This window comes from Pongo abelii, chromosome 16 (genome assembly GCF_028885655.2).
Source record: "Pongo abelii isolate AG06213 chromosome 16, NHGRI_mPonAbe1-v2.0_pri, whole genome shotgun sequence".
Taxonomy (NCBI): domain Eukaryota; kingdom Metazoa; phylum Chordata; class Mammalia; order Primates; family Hominidae; genus Pongo; species Pongo abelii.
In genome coordinates, this window is record NC_072001.2 from 14,373,324 (window position 1) to 14,394,542 (window position 21,219).

Below are 21,219 nucleotides of genomic sequence, written 5' to 3' on the forward strand. Positions count from 1 at the left end.
ACCAGCCTGGCCAACATGGTGAAACCCCATCTCTACTAAAGATACCAAAAATTAGCTGGGCGTGGTGGCGTGTGCCTGTAATCCCAGCTACTCTGGAGGCTGAGGCAGAAGAATCGCTTGAACCTGGGAAGTGGAGGTTGCAGTGAGCCGAGATAACGCCATTGCACTCCAGCCTGGGCAAAAAGAGCAAAACTCCATCACACACATACACACGCACACAAATAAAATAAAATAAAAATTATTTAGAGGTCAAGGGCATCCCTGGATAGAATGCAGAATGTGACAAAAGGATCTAACTACATTATAAGCTCTCCGAGGGTGGGGAGGATGGGAGTGCTGAAGTAAGGAAGTGCTAAAGCAAAGCAAAGCAAAACAAAACAAAACAAACAAAAATACCCCAAAATGCTCAGTGATGAGGATATGTCAGGGACAAAGAAACCAACTGAAGGAGTTCTCAACAAAAGCTATAGCAATTTGAGCAACAGAAAAAAATACAGTAGTATTGGATTATAACTCAAAGTATAAATAACTATGAATTCATACAAACAATAAATGATGTGTAAATAAATAAATGGGAAAAACGGATAAATATTCTGGTCAGAAGAAGTCCAAATAGCTTATGTGGATACTCTGCCCTCAGTGAGATACGGCATAACTCCTTGTTTTTTAAGTATGGGCTGTGCATAAGGACATCTTTCCAAAGACTGCCATATGTGAGAGTTAATATTGAGTGTCAACTTGATTGAATTGAAGGATGCAGGGTGTTGATTTCTATGTGTGTCTGTGGGGTGTTACCAAAGGAGATCAGCATTTGAGTCAGTGGGCCGGGGAAGGCGGACCCGCCCTTAATCTGGTGGGCACAGTCTAATCAACTGCCAGCGAATATAAAGCAGGCAGGGAAACATGAAAGGAGAGATGGGCCTAGCATCCCAGCCTACATCTTTCTCCCGGGCTGGATGCTTCCTGGCCTCGAACACTGGACTCCAAGTTCTTCAGGTTGGGGACTCAGACTGGCTCTCCTTGCTCCTCAGCTTGCAGACAGCCTGTTGAGGGACCTTGTGGTCACGTAAGCTAATACTTAATAAACTCCCCTTTATATATATGTATAGCTATCCTATTAGTTGTGTCCCTCTAAGAGAACCCTGATGAATACACCACATGAAAACTGAAAAAAAAAAAATCGAGTAACTTTGCAGTGGAGAAATTTGACAAACACTACCCCAGCCAAGTAATCAAAGTGAAAATCAACAGCGATATGCCTTGTTGATAATATGTCATTGAAATGGTGTGATGAAATGGCACTTCTCCACTGTGGTCTTCTCCAGAACACATGACGTCAGTCTAATCATGAGAGAAACATCAATCAAATCCCAGTTGAGGGTCATTCTACAAAATACCTAACAAGGACTTCTCAGAACTATCATGGTCATCAATAACATGAAGACTGGCAAAACTGTCACAGCCAAGAGGAGCCTATAGAGACATGACAAACAAATGGAATATATTATTGTGGTTGGGATCCTGGAACAGAAAGAGGATACTAGAGAAAAACTAAGGAAATCTGAATAAAGTGTGGGCTTTAGTTAATAATATATCAATATTGATTCATTAATTGTAAAAAATGTACCATATTAATGAGAAATGTTAATAATAGGAGAAATTTGATGTGGGCTGTATAGAAGTCTCTGTACTATCTTAGTAATTTTTTGGTAAATCTAAAACTATTTTAAAATTGGAAGCTTATTAAAAATAAATTTAAAATGTGATTGATAATTAAAGTAGTATAACTATGCAGCTGATGTTATAATTAAACTAGTAAGAAGAATATAATTAGATTCATGTGTACTGATATGGAAGAAAGCCAAAGATACATTATGCTAAAAAAAGCAAATTGCAAAAACATCGATTGCTGTGACCCACTTTATGCAAAAACGTGAACACATACGCGTACACCCAAATAGTTGAAGAGTACACACTAAAGTATGGTTACTTTAAAGATAGCAGTAACATTGACGTGGTGGTAGAAAATGGGGTGAATGTGGGCATAGGCCTTTTTTTCTATACATTTCTCTTATTTGAATATTTTATAACAAACATGTATTTGTAGATACGTGTAAGTTATTTATGATTTAAAACGCTTTTCTTAGATATATTTTAACTTCTTTTTGCTACCAAGCCTGCCTTAATCCATTATTCCCTTTCATTAATGTAACATCAAGTGTCTTCTCCAATGCTTCTTTTTGCTAGGCACGTAAACAAGAATAAGTTTCTCCCAGGTTAAAGAGGAAAATAACAAAACAAAATAAAACTAAAATCTACCTTATGCCTTTCAGTTACCCTGTATTTTTTTTCTGCCAAATTTCCTGAAGGTGTTGTCTATGGTCATTATTTCTAGTTCCCTATGTAGTTTTCTCTGTCAGTTCACCACAGGCTGTCTTCTGCCTTTACCTCTCTACTCAGTCCAGTGTATGGCAACCTTCCTGACAGTGTGGTGGAGAGGGTAAAGCTCTGGGCAGATTTGGGCTCTGTGTCTGAGAATTTGCATATTTTATTTTACTTTCCTAATCTCAATTTCCTTATGTCTAAAATGAGGACAGTATCCTTCTTGCTAACTTCTAGTATAGAAACTGATACATAACATATTTTTAAAAATATTGATCAGATGATCTAAAAAGCAATCTCATCATAGCATCATGGCAAAGATGTAATCCCTCATCATCTTTCCTCTAGATTCTTGCGGTGGTCTACTAGTGTTATAGATGAACTAACCTCCCTAAAGAGTCTCAGTGTGTCTGCCCTCACAACCCTTCAAATCTCTGTCAACACAATATCCAGAGTGGGCCCACTGAAGCCTAAAATTGTGCATGTCTCCTCTCCTCAGAACCTTCCAGAGCTTACTATTGCACAAGAATGTGTTTGTGTAGTGTTTGTATGGCATGTGTATATGTGTGTGTGAGACAGAATGTGTATTTGTGGAGGTAATCCTAGGAATCAACAACACTGGAGTGGAAAAGTATGGCATGGAAGAAACGAAGCCAATAAAGTTTTGTTATCAAGCAGCATACTGCTGTGGGCACCAGGTGCCTAGGCTCAGCAGGAAACTCAGAAGGATAGGGTGAATATGACCCAGAGGAGTTCCAACCAAGGTTCCAAGAAGCTGAGAATTTGGTCCACATTATCTGGCAGTTATTGGTTGATGGCTGCCTTGGGGAAGGATGTGGAAAGAATGCATTAGTTTCTAACATGCCCAATCTACTTTATCTTTAAGCCTGGAAAACTGCAGCAGCCAAAGAGAGTGCTCAGTTGAAGAGTTGTCAATAGGGACCATACCCAAGAATGGTGAAAGCCAAGGAGATATGGATGGGTTGCTGACAGCATCTACTAAAATGTCTTTTTTTTTCAAATATCTAATGTATTTGTATTTCCTTTCTAACCCTATGCATCATGTAAGGTTCTTTAGGAAACAGAAGGCATAGTCAAAGGGGATAATTAAAGAGAATTTAACAAAATGGCTATTTATAAATATGTAAGCAGTTTTCAAGAATTTCACAAGTTAGAAGAAGCTAGATGGACTAAAGCTATTTCCATTGTCTAAAGGAGCAAGGGTAAGGAACAGACAATTGAACCTATTAGATGTGGCCTTAAGTAACAGAAATCAGGCACTGCCAAGCTATGCCTCAGCAGGGAAGGATCCTGAGAAATCACAATCAGATTGATCTCTCCTCCAACCTCTGATCTGCTCTGTCTTTTGTTGGTCAAAGCAATACCAAGCCAGAGTATAGAAAGTGAAGCAGTACTTAGGAGTCAGTGGCCAGAGCTCAAACCTCACTGAAGTATGAGAAGTGGAACCAGAGGAGCAGGTGGAGAATATTCAGCATGACTAGGGCAGTGTAAGTTGCAAGAGAGCCTGATTTTTGTCCCTCTGTTTCCTGCACTACCCCCTACAAATAGAACAGTGCCTCATACATAGTCAGTACTAAATAGGTTTTTGTTGAATGTTTCAGTCCATTCACAATACTTTTGCTATTCATTGTAAATTATTCCACGATTGCACTTCATTTAACTTTTGCCTTCCGAAAAGTATGAATTGATATCTCAATATTGTGAATGAATACCCTTAAAATGTTTAAGTGCTTCATCATAGGGGAGTGTCACATCTTCTAATAATCATGATGTAAAGACTGGTTTTTTAAAAAAGTCATCTTCTCTTGTAACTCAATATTTTCATTTCCTCTTCTCAATGAAGCAATAAAAATGGTTTTCCTGAGTTGCCAGATAAAGTCTTTATTCAAAAACTGTTTGACTTCCATGAACCCAAAATAATTCCATTTGATAAAGTATATTTTATTAGTATTTACCATCACTTTTAAGGAAAGGCATATGTAGGAGATTGCCTAGTGCTGATATTGGATGACCATATATCAGAAAAATATATATTAAATTACACTTGATCATTTCTATATTTCTAACTTGAGAGAATATTTCTGTCAGTCAGTGATTCAGGATCCTGTATTTAATTAGCTGTTAAACATTTATTACAATTTTTGATTTTGTCATTTTTTATTATAATAGTTTTAACAAACATGATTCATTGAAAATAATATTCTCATCCCATATTAAAGATAGTTTTCTACTTTTATTTTTTCTACTCAACTCTTTTTACCTTATATTCATCAAAGAAAAGTAGAAGTAAATGTATCCCCCCAAAATTGATTTCTACCTGGGCTCTGTGAATGTGACTTTATTTGAAGATAAGATATTTTCAAATATAATAAAGTTAAGATGAATTTACACTGGATTGCTAAAGATCTGAAATCCAGTATGACTGATGTTCTTATACGAAGAGGGAAATTTAGAGACGGACACAGGCACATAGAAGAGATGCGTGTATAGATGGAGACAGAGGTTGGAGTTAGGTTGCCACTGGCAAGAGTACCAAAGATTGATGGCAACCACCAAAAACTAGGGAAGAAGCATGAGCTCGATTTTCCCTCAGAGCCCTCAGAAGAAGCCAATCCTCTTCACACCTTCATTTCAAATGTTCAGACTCCAGAACCACAAGAGAATGAATATATCTGTTGTTTGAAGTCACCAGGTTTGTGGTGATTTGTTACAGCAGTCCAAAGAAATATATACAGAATAAAATACAGTACCAGATCTGTTCTCATCCACTGACAAACATTTTTTGGAATATCAATTCTGGAAATGAAGAGTTGATTGCCACTTTTTTTTTTTTTTTTGAGATGGAGTCTCGCTCTTGTCGCCTAGGCTGGAGTGCAATGGCACAATCTTGGCTCACCGCAACCTCTGCCTCCTGGGTTCAAGTGATTCTCCTGCCGAGTAGCTGGGATTACATGCATGCTCCACCATGCCTGGCTAATTTTTGTATTTTTAGTAGAGATGGGGTTTTACCATGTTGGCCAGGCTGGTCTTGAACTCCTGACCTCCGGCAATCCATCCCGCTTCGGCCTCCTAAAGTGCTAGGATTACAGGTGTGAGCCACCGTACCCAGCCAATTGCCACTTTTGGAGTATCAAGAGTTGGCCTTTATTGGCAAGTTTTTCTATCTGCCAGTTTGGGTTGAGCAAAATTAGAACTGACAACGGACCAGATGCTTCTATTACCAGTATTTCAACCTCCAGAGGATCTGGATAACAGTTTTCAAGTAACTCTCATAGTAGCCTAAGCTTACTTAAACTCTAAAATGAAAGAATAGAAGTAGACTCAGGATGCCAAAAAGTCATATATTTATCTGATTTAAACTCATCAAACTGAAATTTAAAATAAAAATTATCTTGAAAATCTGCTACATAGCAAACACTGTGTTAGGTTCTGGGAATACAACACTGAATAAGACAATTTCCCTGACTTCAAGGAATTTGAAGTGTGACTGTAATATACAATGAAATATACAATGAAAAGGGAAACAGGAGGCTACAGAAATAAAATGAGGCATATCATGTTCAGCTATATGCTGAAGGCATTTGCAAGTCATTGAGGAGTTTGAAGTTGGGAAGCAACAGGATAAAATTTGTTGTTTAGAAAACAGCACAGGGTAGAGTGGAGGGCAGTTTGGGCAGATGCAAGCCTGGAATGACTGGGAGATGAGCTAGGCCATTATAGCTGACATTTTGAGAAAAAGTTGAGGTGGCTTCACATAGAGAGTTAGCAATGAAAAAATGAAAGTGAAAAAATGGACGGAATAAAAGGATGTTTAAATGGTTAATCAGCAAAGTTTAGGGATTTAATTGGGGTAGAGATGGGAAAGAAAGAGAGTGGGAAGGGAAAGGCAGATTCCAGTTAGTGGAAGCTAGTGGCATCATGGTGCAGTTTTCTCCAGGCAGGAGGCCCAAGATGAAGGGCAGGGTCCAGATACACAATGGAGAGGCAGGTACAATGGGTGACATTCAAGGAAACAGATTTTCTGTTATTTACATTCAAGTTATTTTTATACGTACCCACTCACAAACACTTTTTTATTCTATCAAATGAATTTTAGCCTACTTCTTTCTATTTATGAACACATTTGATGGATTTGGCTCACTATTTAACTAAACTAAGTTCAGTCAACTTTCAAAAATAGCAAAAACAGGCCAAAGTGGGAGGATCACTTGAGGCCAGGAGTTTGAGACCAGCCTAGGCAATATAGTGAGACCCCTGTTTCTACAAAAACAAAACAACAACAACAACAAAAAGTATCCATGCCTGGTGGCATGCGTTTGTAATCCCAAATTACAAAGCCTGAGGACAGATGATGGCTCGAGCTCAAGTGTTCAAGGCTGCAGTGAGCTATGCTGTCACCACTGCAATGCAGCCTGGGTGACAGAGACCCTGTCTCACAAAAAAAAAAAAAGTTTTTGGTATTACACAGCTAGATATTTTCAAAACATAATTAAAAAATAAAAGAAATAATTTGAGGTAATTGTAAAAGACATAATTTTAAGTAAAATTTAAAAATCTACATGAATATTCCTTGCTCTCATTAGATGGTGAATCTTTAACTGAACTTTGTAGGTGATGGCAAAGACAGGCTAATAATAAACATGATGACTTGAAGTAGTAACTCAATTTATTATTTTAAGGTATATTAAGTATGATAAATTTATTTAAACTAAAAGAAAAAGTCATATTTAATTTCTTGGAAATACTAAACAAATAAAAAGTACAAACATTATTCCAGAAATAAAACTGCAACCCTTTAATGATCTGACCTGAGGCCTCAACCTGGCTCTCAGTTCTAAAGTCTTTTCATTCTAAGTGTTTGCTCTAACACTGGATCCCTGTGTGTTTCACTCCAAATCCAGATCCCAGGGTGCAAGGATAAGACAAATCGCATATAATCAAAAGGGAAAAACCAGTAACTATGACTAAATTAGAGAAACAACTGGTATGCAAGAGCGTGAGTCAGAACTACTAGTTTTCTAGAAGGCTTTTTTTTTCTTAAATTCAAAAATTGAAGTATGGACAAGTGTATTCTGTGTCCTGTGAAGCTGTGGGGCAATTTTAAAGGCCATCCTTTCAGTAGCATCAACATTGGTAACCTACATGTAACCACATGCTCTGCACAATGAATACTTCAAATTTTCCAAGATGAGTCTGCAGAAAACAGGAAATAGATTCTTCACTCTGCAATTTTTTATTTCTAAGGTTACATTCTTTTAACTTTTCAGACTGTTACTACAGTCTATATCACATACTGAGTGTTTCCTAGAAAACTCATAAAGTTGAGATCATCTGAATTGCTTTTCTATTTTTCTGCACACTGGTATGAATCATACTTCTCTAAGCAAATATGTTCCTTAATGTATTACTTTTCTTACTTTGAAAACTCTAAAACTACCTACTTTAATTTATAATATCACAGAACTTTACTCGGTGTTTATTATACATTTACCTCCATTCTATCATTTTTATTCTACATACAATCCTCATCAGATTGTCACTGTCTTTCTTATCATCTGTGTGGGTATTAGTCACGAGACTGGAAACTTATTGGGGTAAAAATATCCCAATATTCGTAATTATATTGGCTAGCTTCCAGCATCATAAATGACATAGGTATTTTATCTATTGTTTGAAATTGACAGCCTTATAAAACCATAAAATCACTCATTGGCTTAGCACTCTACATGGCAATATTTAACAATGACTATGAAGAGCAAGACACAATACAAAGTGTGTATTCAATCTTATAGAGAGCATTTGGGGACATCTATGTTGTTGCAAAATTTAGAGTTCTATTTATTTGGATTTGAGAATGATAATGTGACTTGCATGCCGTTTTAAAGTCACACCGGTTCCAGCACTGGGCGGTACCACGTTTTGCCTCCTATGTTTCCAGATCAGGTTTTGCCACCAAATGAGTTCAAGTCATGTCAAGTTTTGTTGTGTAATACAATATTTAAAAATCTTCTAGTTTTAAGAGCTGGTATTTTGGTTTTACTGTTGTTGTTGCTGTTGTTTCAGGATTTTAAACTGTGGAACACATTGTCAGACAAACAGTGATCTGAAGAAGGAAGAGATAGGCATTACAGGAAAATGACATAAAGCGTAAGAAAACAGAGATGAGGGGAAAAAAAGAGATACTTTAGAAAAGACCTGTAACCCAGAGAGCTGGGAGTGGAGATCTTGGGAAGTGGTCAAGTGCATTACAGCTGGAGCAAGGCATCAAGGTTGAATTATAGGAGATGTATGATTTGCTCCTGTTTTCTTCCCTGCTTTATTGAGAAAGTGAAAGAAACCCGTGTGGAAAGAAAGCCAAGGAACCACTGCTTGTATATGAAACCATCACTGTTAGCCCTCTAGAAGCCTTCTGTCTGCTCTTCCAGTCACAGCCCCCTTTCTTCCACTGAAGGAATAGTAACTACACTGTTCAAATATTTATGGCAATAATTCCTTATTATATTTAGTTACCACTCTTAAGAATTTCCTTTTAAGTTTATATAAATGGAACCATAAAGCATATAGTCTTCGTGTATGATTTTACCTACAGTACATTTTGTTTTCCAATTTGTTTATGTTCTTGAGTCACATATTTCATTCATTTTGGATGCTCGATAGGATTCTTTGTTTGAATAAACAATAATTCATGAACCTAATGCTTTGACGATGAAGTTTTGATGTTTCTGTGTTTCTAGTGATCAGAAATCATATATGATGAAACATCTAGGCACACATATGCACATCATTTCTCTAGAATAAACAGCAAGAAGTATATACGTATATATATATAAGAACATGAACATATGCAAACACAAGTTCATGCATAATACTAATATAAAATTATGTACTATTCTATCTCCTTTCACACATTTTCTGTTTTTGTCTCTCTTTTCATTATTGATGTTTTCTTCTTCCCTTTCTTGCATTTAATGATCTCTCTGCATCTTATCCATTGAATTCTTAATTTAGGCTATTTCACGTATTACATTTAGTTCTAGAATTTCTATTACTTTCTTTTCTGAAAAATCTGCCTGACGGATCTCTTAGTCTACACAATCTAACACAATTTTCTATTATGATGGAAATATTCTATAAATCAGTATTGCACAACACAGTATTAACCAACCACACATAGCTATTCAGCTCTTGACTAAAGAATTGAATTTTTATTTTTATTTATTTATAATTATTTCAAAGTTAACATCGGTAGCAACTTCTATATTAGAAAGAAGGTCTTCTATGATTCTATTTTCACCATCCACTTACACTTAAAAGAAAAAGTAACTCACTCAGGGCAGGCAGGGTGGCTCATGCCTGCAGTCACAGCACTTTGGGAGGCCAAGGCAGGAAGGTTGCTTGACTCAGGAGTTTGAGACCAGCCTGGGCAACAAAGTAAAACCACATCTGTAGTAATAATAACAAATCATTAGCGGGGAGTATTGGCGTGCACCTATGCTCCCAGCTATTAGGGAGGCTGAGATGGGAGGATCACTTGAGCCCGAGACGTGAAGGCTGCAGTGAGACACATCATGCCACCGCACTCTGACCTGGGCAACAGAACAAGACCCTCTCTCAAAAAACACAAAAAACATAAAAACTACTATGCTCAATCGGAAAAATTTGAAAAAATAGACAATCATAATCAATTAAGACTCAATGGTCAACATTCATATTTAGTGTATAAATTATATACACTAAGTGAGATCGCATACATACCATCCATATCTACACATATGCACATAATATAAACAAAATAAATTTTGTAATGTTGGTGTATATATTTTATAGCCTATTTTTTCAAACAATATTTATAAAATAATTTTATGGCATTAAATAGTGTCTAAAATCACAGACTGTAATGATTATGTGAGATTTTACCCTTGGGTTCTATAATAATATTCTCGTATTACTCGACATTTAGACTACGATTTTGACACTGCTGCTAACATGATTATTTCTAGTTGATTTCTTAGGATTATTGAGATGAAAGTAAGATTGCTGGAATAAAATATCCAAATATTAAAACATTTTTGGTATTTATTATCAAATTGATTTTCAGAAGTTATACCAGCTTAAATTGCCATTAGAGTAAGATAAGAATGCAGTGTGAATTTAAGTCCTGTTTCTCCTCTACCTTTTCCTATCTCCTCTTTTTCTGTATCACCATATGACATTTGTCATAGTCCTGTTCTTCTTCAATATCTTTGTTCCATAACCTCTGTTTTAAAGGTTCCCTCTCCCCATTCCATGTTCAGCTCTGTTTTTTTTTTTTTTTTTTTTGAGACAGGGTCTCGCTCTGTCACCCAGGCTGGAGTGCAGTGGCCCGATCTTGGCTCACTGCAAGTTCTGCCTCCCGGGTTCACGCCATTCTCCTGCCTCAGCCTCCTGAGTAGCTGGGACTACAGGCGCCCGCCACCATGCTCGGCCAATTTTTTTGTATTTTTAGTAGAGACGGGGTTTCACCGTGTTAGCCAGGATGGTCTCAATCTCCTGACCTCGTGATCTGCCCACCTCGGCCTCCCAGCTCTCCTGTCTCCAATGCTAAATCTCACATCCATATCTCCAATCCGTCAGGTCTTCCAAGATCAAGTAACACTTTTCCAATATGTCTTCTTTATAAATGTGTGCTCGTCCCTACTGACTCTCATCACCTCTAGACCTCAATTTTTAACATTATCTCTTCCCCCAGCCTATCCTAATAACTCAGATCCCCATGTGTTCAGATTTTCCTTTTCTGTAAGCAATCCTACTGTCACTTGAGCACAAAACCCCCACTCTTTGCTCTTTTCCTTTATCTCACAAATGCCGACAGTCATCAAGAATGATGAAATTTTCATTTGCAGTATGAATCCAAGGCATGTCCTACCTTGCATACTGCTGCTTTCATGCTAGAACTGGCCTTTATCACCATGGCAATTTTCTTTTAAATACTGTTCCTGCATTTTGACTTTCCTTCCATTAATGTATTCTACTCAATACTTCTAAACTAATCTACTCAATTTATGATTTTGAGGGTACCACTGTCTTCATCAAAAGTCTTCAATGTCCCCCTGTTGTCTTTTAAGCAACCCCAAGTTGTGTAATTTGTCATTTATCCATTTGTCCTGCCAGCCAGCCATTCAAAATTTATTGAGTGCCTACATGATTTTTTTTCCTTTGGAGAACTGCCATTCAGCTACTGGAGCTACTGGCCCTTGCTTAAAAAGGGTGTGAAGTGCCTGGGAGTTTATATCCCCTTGAGATTTTCACTAACCAGTGACTGAAAGATGCTGACTAAAGCCTCACATCCATAGTCTGGATTATAATAGCTCTGAAGCTTAGTTTACACTCCAGTTTCCCTGCAGAATCAGGCTCAAGGCTATTCTTGGGCTTTGCATGGTGATCACACTCTTGCCTGACTTCCTTGCCTTTCTTGCCCTACTTCACTAATTGCCTTATTTATCTACCCTGGAGCCCTTCCTTAATAAATTATTTTTATGTGAATTCGTCTCTTAGGTCCTGCTTCTGGAAAATCCAAAGAAAACCACTTTTGTTAAGAACCAAAGACATGATCACTACTGCGAATGAACCCATGCTGAGTAGAAAAATAGACATGCAAGCCAGCAATTTAAATTTTAATATGCTATCTACCATAATAGTGGGATTTGCAAAGTCCTGTGAGATGAGGAAACAATAAATACCTATCTCAGGTAAGGGAAGTCGGACTGCAAGTCTTCACCTAAAGTAATATCTGATCTGAAATTCAGATAAGTTTTTTTTGGCAGAAATAATAGGTAAACTGGTTATAACAAATAGTGTGGGAAAAATTTAATGTTATAAGAACATGAAATTCTTCAGGAACTACAAATAACTCAACTTATTCTTATCAGAGACAATATGTGATACAAGAGAGGAGGAGGGAACTGATTCGAATAGGTGAGTAACATGGTAAAAATGTGAATTCAAAACATTCTCTGAGTGTTGTAAAAAGAGCTCATCTAGTTTATCTGTCAAAGATGGCAAACAATATAGAGAACCCAGAAGGGCAATGCCTTCAATTATACAGTTGTAGCTGTTGCTCTGGCAGTACTGTGGAGGACTGCATGTGGAAGTTGCAAGTTAGGGCTAGTTTGGAGAAAGAATAATCAGAAATCAAATAACATGGTGAGCACAAAGGACTGAGAAGAGAGAGAATGTGATATATTAGAGGAAGAAATTGGTGGTAGTTGGTGATTGACTGGGTCTGTGGTAAGATTCTAGGCTTTGGATCACCCTGCCAGTCACCAAATCTGAGAGAATTTTCTTTTGACTTACTTTATCAAGATAGCAGCATTTTCCTTCCTTCTTCAGCTTCCTGTTCGACTGTTTTGCTAACTTTTGTACATTTTCCAAATTATCCATATTGACAATACATTATTCTTTTATTTGCAAAGTGGAGTAGGTGGTAAAAATGAAATCATAGCATATAGACAACTTACTAAAAATTATTGAGTTAATCAGAAAAAGTATGTTGATAATTAAAATACATGTGAAAAAAAGTCCAAGCTCAATCATAACTGTTTAAAAAATGTCAATTGAAACAGTATGAATATCAGATTAACAAAAATTTTAGTTGTAAAACATTCAATTTTAGCAAAGATAAAGGAAAGAAATATGCTAATGCACTACCTGTGAGAGTATAATAGGTCCAAATTTTTGAAGAGCCATTGCAAATATGTGGCAAATTAAAACACTCACTTCCTTTCATCCAGCAAGGGCACCACTAATAATTTACACTAAGAACCAATATAGATGAATATATATGAAGATGCTTATTACAGTATTATTTATAACAGCAAAAAAGTCCACTAATATAAACTCATTAGCTACACCATAAAATGACCATTCCATGGAATATTATGCAGACGTTATAAAGAATATGTTAATATAAATGTGGTCAATAAATATTGCATTACAAAAAGAAGAGTAGAAATTGAGTTTGTAGAGAATAATTTCATCACCACATAATGTGAATATATATATACTGAAAATTTCTGAAAGGATCCATCCAAAATTGCTAACATTATTTACCACTGGGGCTTGAAAATGATGGAGATTTGCTCTCGTCATTTATTTTTTTCCCCAAGAACAACAGTAATTTGGCCATAAAATTAATGAAAAGAAAGAGGCATTAACAAGATATTTGAGGGACAGTGTTTAGTTTTTACATGTTTGTGGAAGGAGGAGATGAGAAATTAAAACTTTATATAATTCTGTTGAAATAAAATAAAAATAAAATCCTTAGAGTCACAACTCTAAGAAAGGAAAAGTACTTACAGATAGGAAAATAGAGGCTAATCCCACATCCTGTAAGAGTCAAACCAAGGACTAGGATTCAGCTCTCCAGACCCTTGCCCCAGTGCTCTTTCTATGATCCTAAGCAATAGTATATCTATGCCTAGAAAAATCAAGCCAACTGAGCTGTAAAAGATCTCAGCCATTATTTGTGTCTGCTCTGAATATACAGGATTGATTTTGAGTTCATAAATAAATAAGAAATGTTGAAGGGTTGTCCATGGGACACTAAATTCCACTGTATTCTGAACCAGAATTTCTTAATTCAGTACCATTGCTCTAAAAGGATGCTTTCTCAAGCACTGAAAAATATGGTCCCATTTATGTCCCTAATTTAAGGGAAGAGACATTTTGAATTGGAGGCAAATAATCTCTGTTGTAACACTTCAAAGCCAGGTCAGGAAGCTTATGCTAAATGCCTTGTGTGTACTTGTGATTTTTGTATTCTGACCTTGAATGTATTTCACACATAAGCTGACATGTCTCCAATAATTTTCCTGCTAAGTACAGTATAAATGAAATATTAGCGCATATTATCTGGGCACCCCACCAACTCATCAGTTTGTTGCTATAAAGTGCAAATGCCCAATCATATAAAATTCCAAGCATTGCTCTGCTGAAAATGAGAAGGCATCACTAGAATGTGAGTGAAAAGGATATTATGTGCTTCCCTTTTCTATATGTTAGATTGCTTCACATTTCAAAAATAAGTTCACTCTGGGAGGCCGAGGTGGGCAGATCACAACGTCAAGAGATCGAGACCATCCTGGCCAACATGGTGAAACCCTGTCTCTACTAAAAATACAAAAATTAGCTGGGCATGGTGATGTATGCCTGTAGTCCTAGCTACTCGGGAGGCTGAGGCAGGAGAATCGCTTGAACCTGGGAGGCAGAGGTTGCAGTGAGCTGAGATCATAAATAGGCTGCACTCCAGCCTGGCGACAGAGAGAGCCTCCGTCTCAAAAAACTTAAAAAAATAAGATAAATAAAAAATAAAAAATAAGTGAAACAATATACTAACCAAAAACTTGTAAATTTCTTTATCCATCTACTTCTAGGAAATTACAAAGAATAAATTTCATTATTTTAGCATAACAGGGATGGATTTTCTTTTGTAATTTTCAATATATTAACAATATATTTTTTTCCTAGTGTTGTTTAGGATACTTCCTGTAATGCTTCATTCAAGTTATCGGTGAATTTTACTATGTATTGTAAATGATACATAGCCACCATATATAAACATTTGCTGAATTCAAGATTAGTAAGTTAAGAAACTGGGGTAAATAAAATGGAAACAAGACATCCGTGAATATTTAAAGATGTAATCTCGCAATTGCATGTTTCTGCTGGCTTTTCATCATATAATAAACCTTGTTTTTTCTTCTAATTAAAAAAATGCTATCAATAATAAAAATGCTAATTATACATAATCAATATTTGTATACATATAGCAATTCTTACAAATGTTCAAATTTCACTTTAGTAAATTGATGTGTAAATATACTTTGTAAGACAGACAATTTTTTTTCTATTTATAGGTATTTTATTTTTATGATATTGTAAATAATATGTATATATTTTTTACTTTTATTATACTTTAAGTTTTAGGGTACATGTGCACAACGTGCAGGTTTGTTGCATATGTATACACATGCCATGTTGGTGTGCTGCACTCATCAACTCGTCATTTACATTAGGTATATCTCCTACTGCTATCCCTTTCCCCTCCCCCAACCCCACGACAGGCCCTGGTGTGTGATATTCCCCATCCAAGACAGACAATTTTATAAGAAGATTAACTTGAAGTTATAAGTGGACTAATGAATTAAAATTTCCATTTCCTATGCTGCAGAGCACTTTTAGTGCAATTTGGAGGGAGAACATCAGTGTTCAGCATTTATAATTTATCATTTGACATTTGGACAAAAAGTGTATAGAAGAATTACATATATTTCTTAAATTTCCAGTATTACACATGCTACCATAATGCAGGGTTTTACAAAGAGATTAGTGTAATTCAATGGTTAATCATATTTCAAAAAGGAGCTACATTGTGGACCTTGTATTCCCCTCATAGTTGCTTCAGGAAGGGATCTCACTTGTCACTCCTTCTTGGCATTGAGTTCTATTCAGTTCTTAACTGAAAATAGGAAAAAATGCTACCCTATACTGAAGCATTTCAACACAATTGGAAACATTATGCATAATTTTCAATAGATGAGGATATACATTTACAAAGTATTCACAAAAAGATATTTTTGGCCAAAATTTGAATTTGTTGAAAGAAAGTACATCTCTGATCTACTTTTCTAGAACTTTCTGGGTTTCAAGGTCTTTAACAGAGGTGTGTGTGTGTGTGGGTGTGTGTGCATGTGTGTGTCTGTGGGTGTATGGAAATGTACTCTGTTCATAAAAATGCCAGTGTTGGTGTTTCCAAAGTGAAGCTACTAAAAAACAGAGAATTGGTGTAATCTAGAGGGGAGAGGAATTGATAGTGCAGAGAGCACTTGGAAAATAAAACTATGGAAAAGAGGCCACAGTATGGACCAGAGGTAATTACCTGATCACTAAAAAAGAGAGAAGAGAAAGAAAAAGACACAGGAAAACAGGGTCAGAGAGGCAGAAAGTGAAAAATCTAACAGTGTATTTGGCACTGCAGAGAGTAAAAGAATGAGAGGTTTTTCCCCTTTCTGTTCATGGGTTATGAAATTGAGGTTTTCCATATAATTAAGAAAGGATGGATCTTGGTGAAGGGCATATTGTCATCTATGAGAGAGCTGCAAGAATTATAGGGAAGATTGGAGAAGACGGCTGACATTGCTGCTTTGGGGTAGTTGCTCTAAAACTTCTGCCATTCAGCCACGCGGAGGAGGTGAACAGGTATTTGGGGACATGTGTGACACTTGATCACATGTAATAATAATATATATTACATGTAGAACAATTCATATCATAATTTATGTGTGGAGCAGGATGTAGCTCAACAACGAATGTTCAGAAACTTTACCTAAAAGCCAATTCATAAGTTATTCTAAAATTGTTGTTAACCTGGTGGGCATATTTTCTAGGGATTTCAAGTGAGCAAAAATTGTCAAGAAATAAAAGCCGTCAGGAATAATGTCTGCTTGGCCTATGAATGGTAGACACACTTAAGAGGCATTTAACATTTTAGTTAGAGCTATAAATGATGTTTGCTTTAAAATTTAAAAATGTGTTTTCTTTAAACTTTGGTTTCATTTTCTTAGGCATTTCTTCAGATAATACATATGTGTGAATGTATGTGATTTTTAGACTATAAAATACTTTGAAACTCTTAGATAAATCTTTGCTAATAATACAGTTCATTATGGAAGAATTTTGGGATTCCTTTTGCTCTCAGCATTGACTACTGTCATTGTAGAAGTTCTGACAATATGATGATTATATGAAGACTCTGAGTTCAAATGCATCATCCTAAGGCAATGCAAACATATTTTCATGTTCTTGTTTTATCATATTTATGTATAACAGAAATGGGAAGACTAAAAGATTTCATTATCACAATTTTGGAGGGCAGAGAAAATACCGACAATCTGCATTTCCAGGCTAAGTTTCAGCTATTTAGAAGCCAAACCTTCTCACTAGTTAGCTGGCAGATCACATTCAGTGAGAAAATGTTTCAGGTTTTTCACAGCTATGTTTAACTTTAAATAAGAGATTACATAATTAATGCTAAAATTGCCTGTCACTATTATATTCCTTAAGGTTTTCCATTCTTTCTTAGCTTAAGTCCTGATTTTTATTTTCATTATTGTCATTGTTATTTTTCTTTTCATAGAAAAGTACTACTTAGCTCTATAATCTTTTGTTTGACATTAAGGGATAAATATTTTTGACAAAGCAAAAATACGCTTGAATAAGTTTGTGGTCTTCTGTAAAGGTTTAACCTTATGTAGTTGGATTTTGTACATTTTGGATAATAATGATTACATAAACTTTATCCAAAAATTGTTATAACTATTCAGATTAATTTTGAATCAATTAAAAAGTTTTAAAATAAATATTATTTGAAGTGTTTATCAGATCAGAAAACAAATCAAAAGATTCATAGTTATACATCAATAATTGCTTATACTGTAAATGAAAACACTTGTTAATTTCTAGAAATTTATCACATATTTGATTCTACTTTCCAGGCAGTATTCCCACATTTTAAGTTTGTCTTCATTTTAATAAAACTGTATCCAAAAAAATAATAAAACTATAATCTGAATACACAAAAATTTCAAATAATGACTCCATATATGCTCAGGAAGTTTAATGTCTTGACTTTAATCATACCAAAGACTTCTTATACTAATATAATTTTGCATATATGCAAGGGTTTCACTTCTGTATGCAATCAAGAACTCAGCTAAGCTGTTTATCCTCTCCATGTTCTTACAGAACATTCTGCCTTAAGGATCTAATTCATGGTTACTTCCTACTCCGTTTTTAAATTTCACCATGATTATGCATCTCATTTACATTTTATTTCCTGGGTCTTTCCTCCCCTCTCAAAAACTACCCAGAGAGCGTGATAGCCGCCTTTTCTTGACTTCCACACCTTACACACACACACACACACACACACACAAACACTCTCTTACTTTCACAAATATGTGATAAGGGGGACAGTGTTGCTACATTTATATTATTCTTGACAAATGAAACTGGTCACCTGTTTGCTGTATATCATAGGCTTGGCCAACATCAGGCAGATGCTGCCCAGATGGCCTTTCTTCATCTAGAATCATGGAGCCATGGTGGCCACCTCACTTTCCTCACACCCTCAACCTAATTGTCCCCAGGTCCTAACCAGCAGTTGAATCCATTTCCTTTCCTTCATTTTCCTTTCTGCTATCCAGGCATTTGTCCTCTTGGAAAGCAAGACGAGGCCTTCCTACCTCATGCTTAATCTGCTCCAGTGGCATTAGCCTACACTCACTCCTCAAAGAGAACAGATCCTTCCTAACTCGGAATTTCACACAAGGCACGTACCCAGGAGTCCTCGCCACTCTATTCCATCCCATGTCTCCTCATATTCAATAGCCAGAGGCTTTAGTCTAGAGGTGACACCTCTGGGACAATGTACCTGAAGCCCTAGACAAGGAGCTTTGTTATTTGCCATCACATATTCTATGTTTTTCTACATGACATTTATAGCAATAATTTTTGTTTAAATAATTTTTAATATTTTAGTCCCTCTCCTCAACATATACACTTCTAAAAATCAGTGTGTTGCTCACTACTGATTTCCAGCACCCAGCACAGCCCTTAGCATATGGTTGGAACTCACTGAATTTCAGCATTATAAAGAAATGAATTAAATGGATGTTGTACACATGTGTGAGGAGCCATGTGGAATGTAAACGGCAGCACACCTATGTGTAAAGTTGTCAGAATCAAGGAAATGGAGCTAAATTGGGAGCCAGAAAGCTAATCCATATGGATGTCGAGGAGATGAGGCTTGAGACACAGAGCAGTGAGCAATGTGAGGGATCCAAAGGCTAGGGAAGTCCCACAGGAACACAGGAGATGATTCAAAGAACCCTCGGTTGTCCTGAAACATTGCTTTTCTTCATGGGCTAGAGGACTTTCTTGGCAGAGGGCTGAAGACAAATGCGTGCAAAAGTGCTTTCTCTAAATGTCTCACTAGCTTATGTTTTGAATGTGTAATTCCAGAACTATGTATCACCCATCTCTCTGTGCTGTTCAGTTCTTTTCGTCCTGCTAAATCTTTTCTGCATCTCTATTTAGATGATTTCTCATTCTTTCCATCTGAGACTGATGGTTATTTCCATGTGGGGATGTTACTAAGAAGACTATATAGGTTCTAGTTAGCAAAAACAGACCATAGAATTTTTTTTTAAAGTCTGCCCAGCATTTAAGAAGATATCAACCTGTTCTCCAAGTGTCCAGTCCTATCTCGTGTCTACCAGCTTTTAGCCTTTTTCTTTTTCTAAGGATAAGCTCTCACTTTTCAAATTCTGTGTGACATTTTTAAGGCCACATACATGAACACATTTTCATGTATTCCTTCTTGCAGTCCTGAAGCAGTAACATGACTACCTGTTGCGGCAAAAAGGCTGCTCCTTGGTCTGATCTGCATCTTCCAGGGAACCTGCTTGGCGGTCTACGATGCATCAAATTTTCCCCTTAGTAAATCTCAGAAAAAGATCACCCATAAGCATACTACAGGGGTATTCTGAGGTTTGACTAGTATTTCAGAGTGCTGTAGATCCTAAGATGAAAGCAGTAAGAAAGTTGAAAAAATAGTATTATTTATTCAACAGACATGCTAGAAATCTCAGAGCTTCCCTAGTCCCTATTTTCTGTCCTATGCATGTAACATAAAACTCTGCAAAATCAGAACTGAGTTCTCTGTAAAGACATTCAGAAAGAAACAAGACCAGCCTCGAAGGGAAGGCCTTGTCATCCATGGTTTATTCTCCTTTTCTTGTTATGGCCGATGGCAGCACCTAGATTAGAGTAGGTTCTCAGCCATGGATTCACTGAAATAATGCTTTAAAAGTATACTAATAAAGAAGAAAAGAGAGAAGAATCAAATAGACGCAATAAAAAATGATAAAGGGGATATCACCACTTATCCCACAGGAGTACACACTACCATCAGAGAATATTATAAACACCTCTACGCTAATAAACTAGAAAATCTAGAAGAAATGGATAAATTCCTGGACACAAACACCCTCCCAAGACTAAATCAAGAAGAAGTTGAATCCCTGAATAGACCAAAAGCAGGCTCTGAAATTGACGCAATAGTTAACAGCCTACCAACCAAAAAAAGTCCGGGACCAGAAGGATTCACAGCCGAATTCTACCAGAGGTACAAGGAGGAGCTGGCACTATTCCTTCTGGAACTATTCCAATCAATAGAAAAAGAAGGTATCCTCCCTAAATCATTTTATGAGGCCAGCATCATCCTGATACCAAAGCCTGGCAGAGATACAACAAAAAAAGAGAATTTTAGACCAATATCCTTGATGAACATTGATGCAAGAATCCTCAGTAAAACACTGGCAAACCAAACCCAGCAGCACATCAAAAAGCTTATCCAGCATGATCAAGTGGGCTTCATCCCTGGGATGCAAGGCTGGTTCAACATATGCAAATCAATAAACGTAATCCAACATATAAACAGAACCAAAGACAAAAACCACATGATTATCTCAATAGATGCAGAAAAGGCCTTTGACAAAATTCAACAGCCCTTCATGCTAAAAACTCTCCATAAATTAGGTATTGATGGGACATATCTCAAAATAATGAGAGCTATTTATGACAAACCCACAGCCAATATTATACTGAATGAGCAAAAACTGGAAGCATTCCCTTTGAAAACTGGCACAAGACAGGCATGCCCTCTCTCACCACTCCTATTCAACACAGGAAGACTTGGTGCCCCACTGCTAGTGCCAT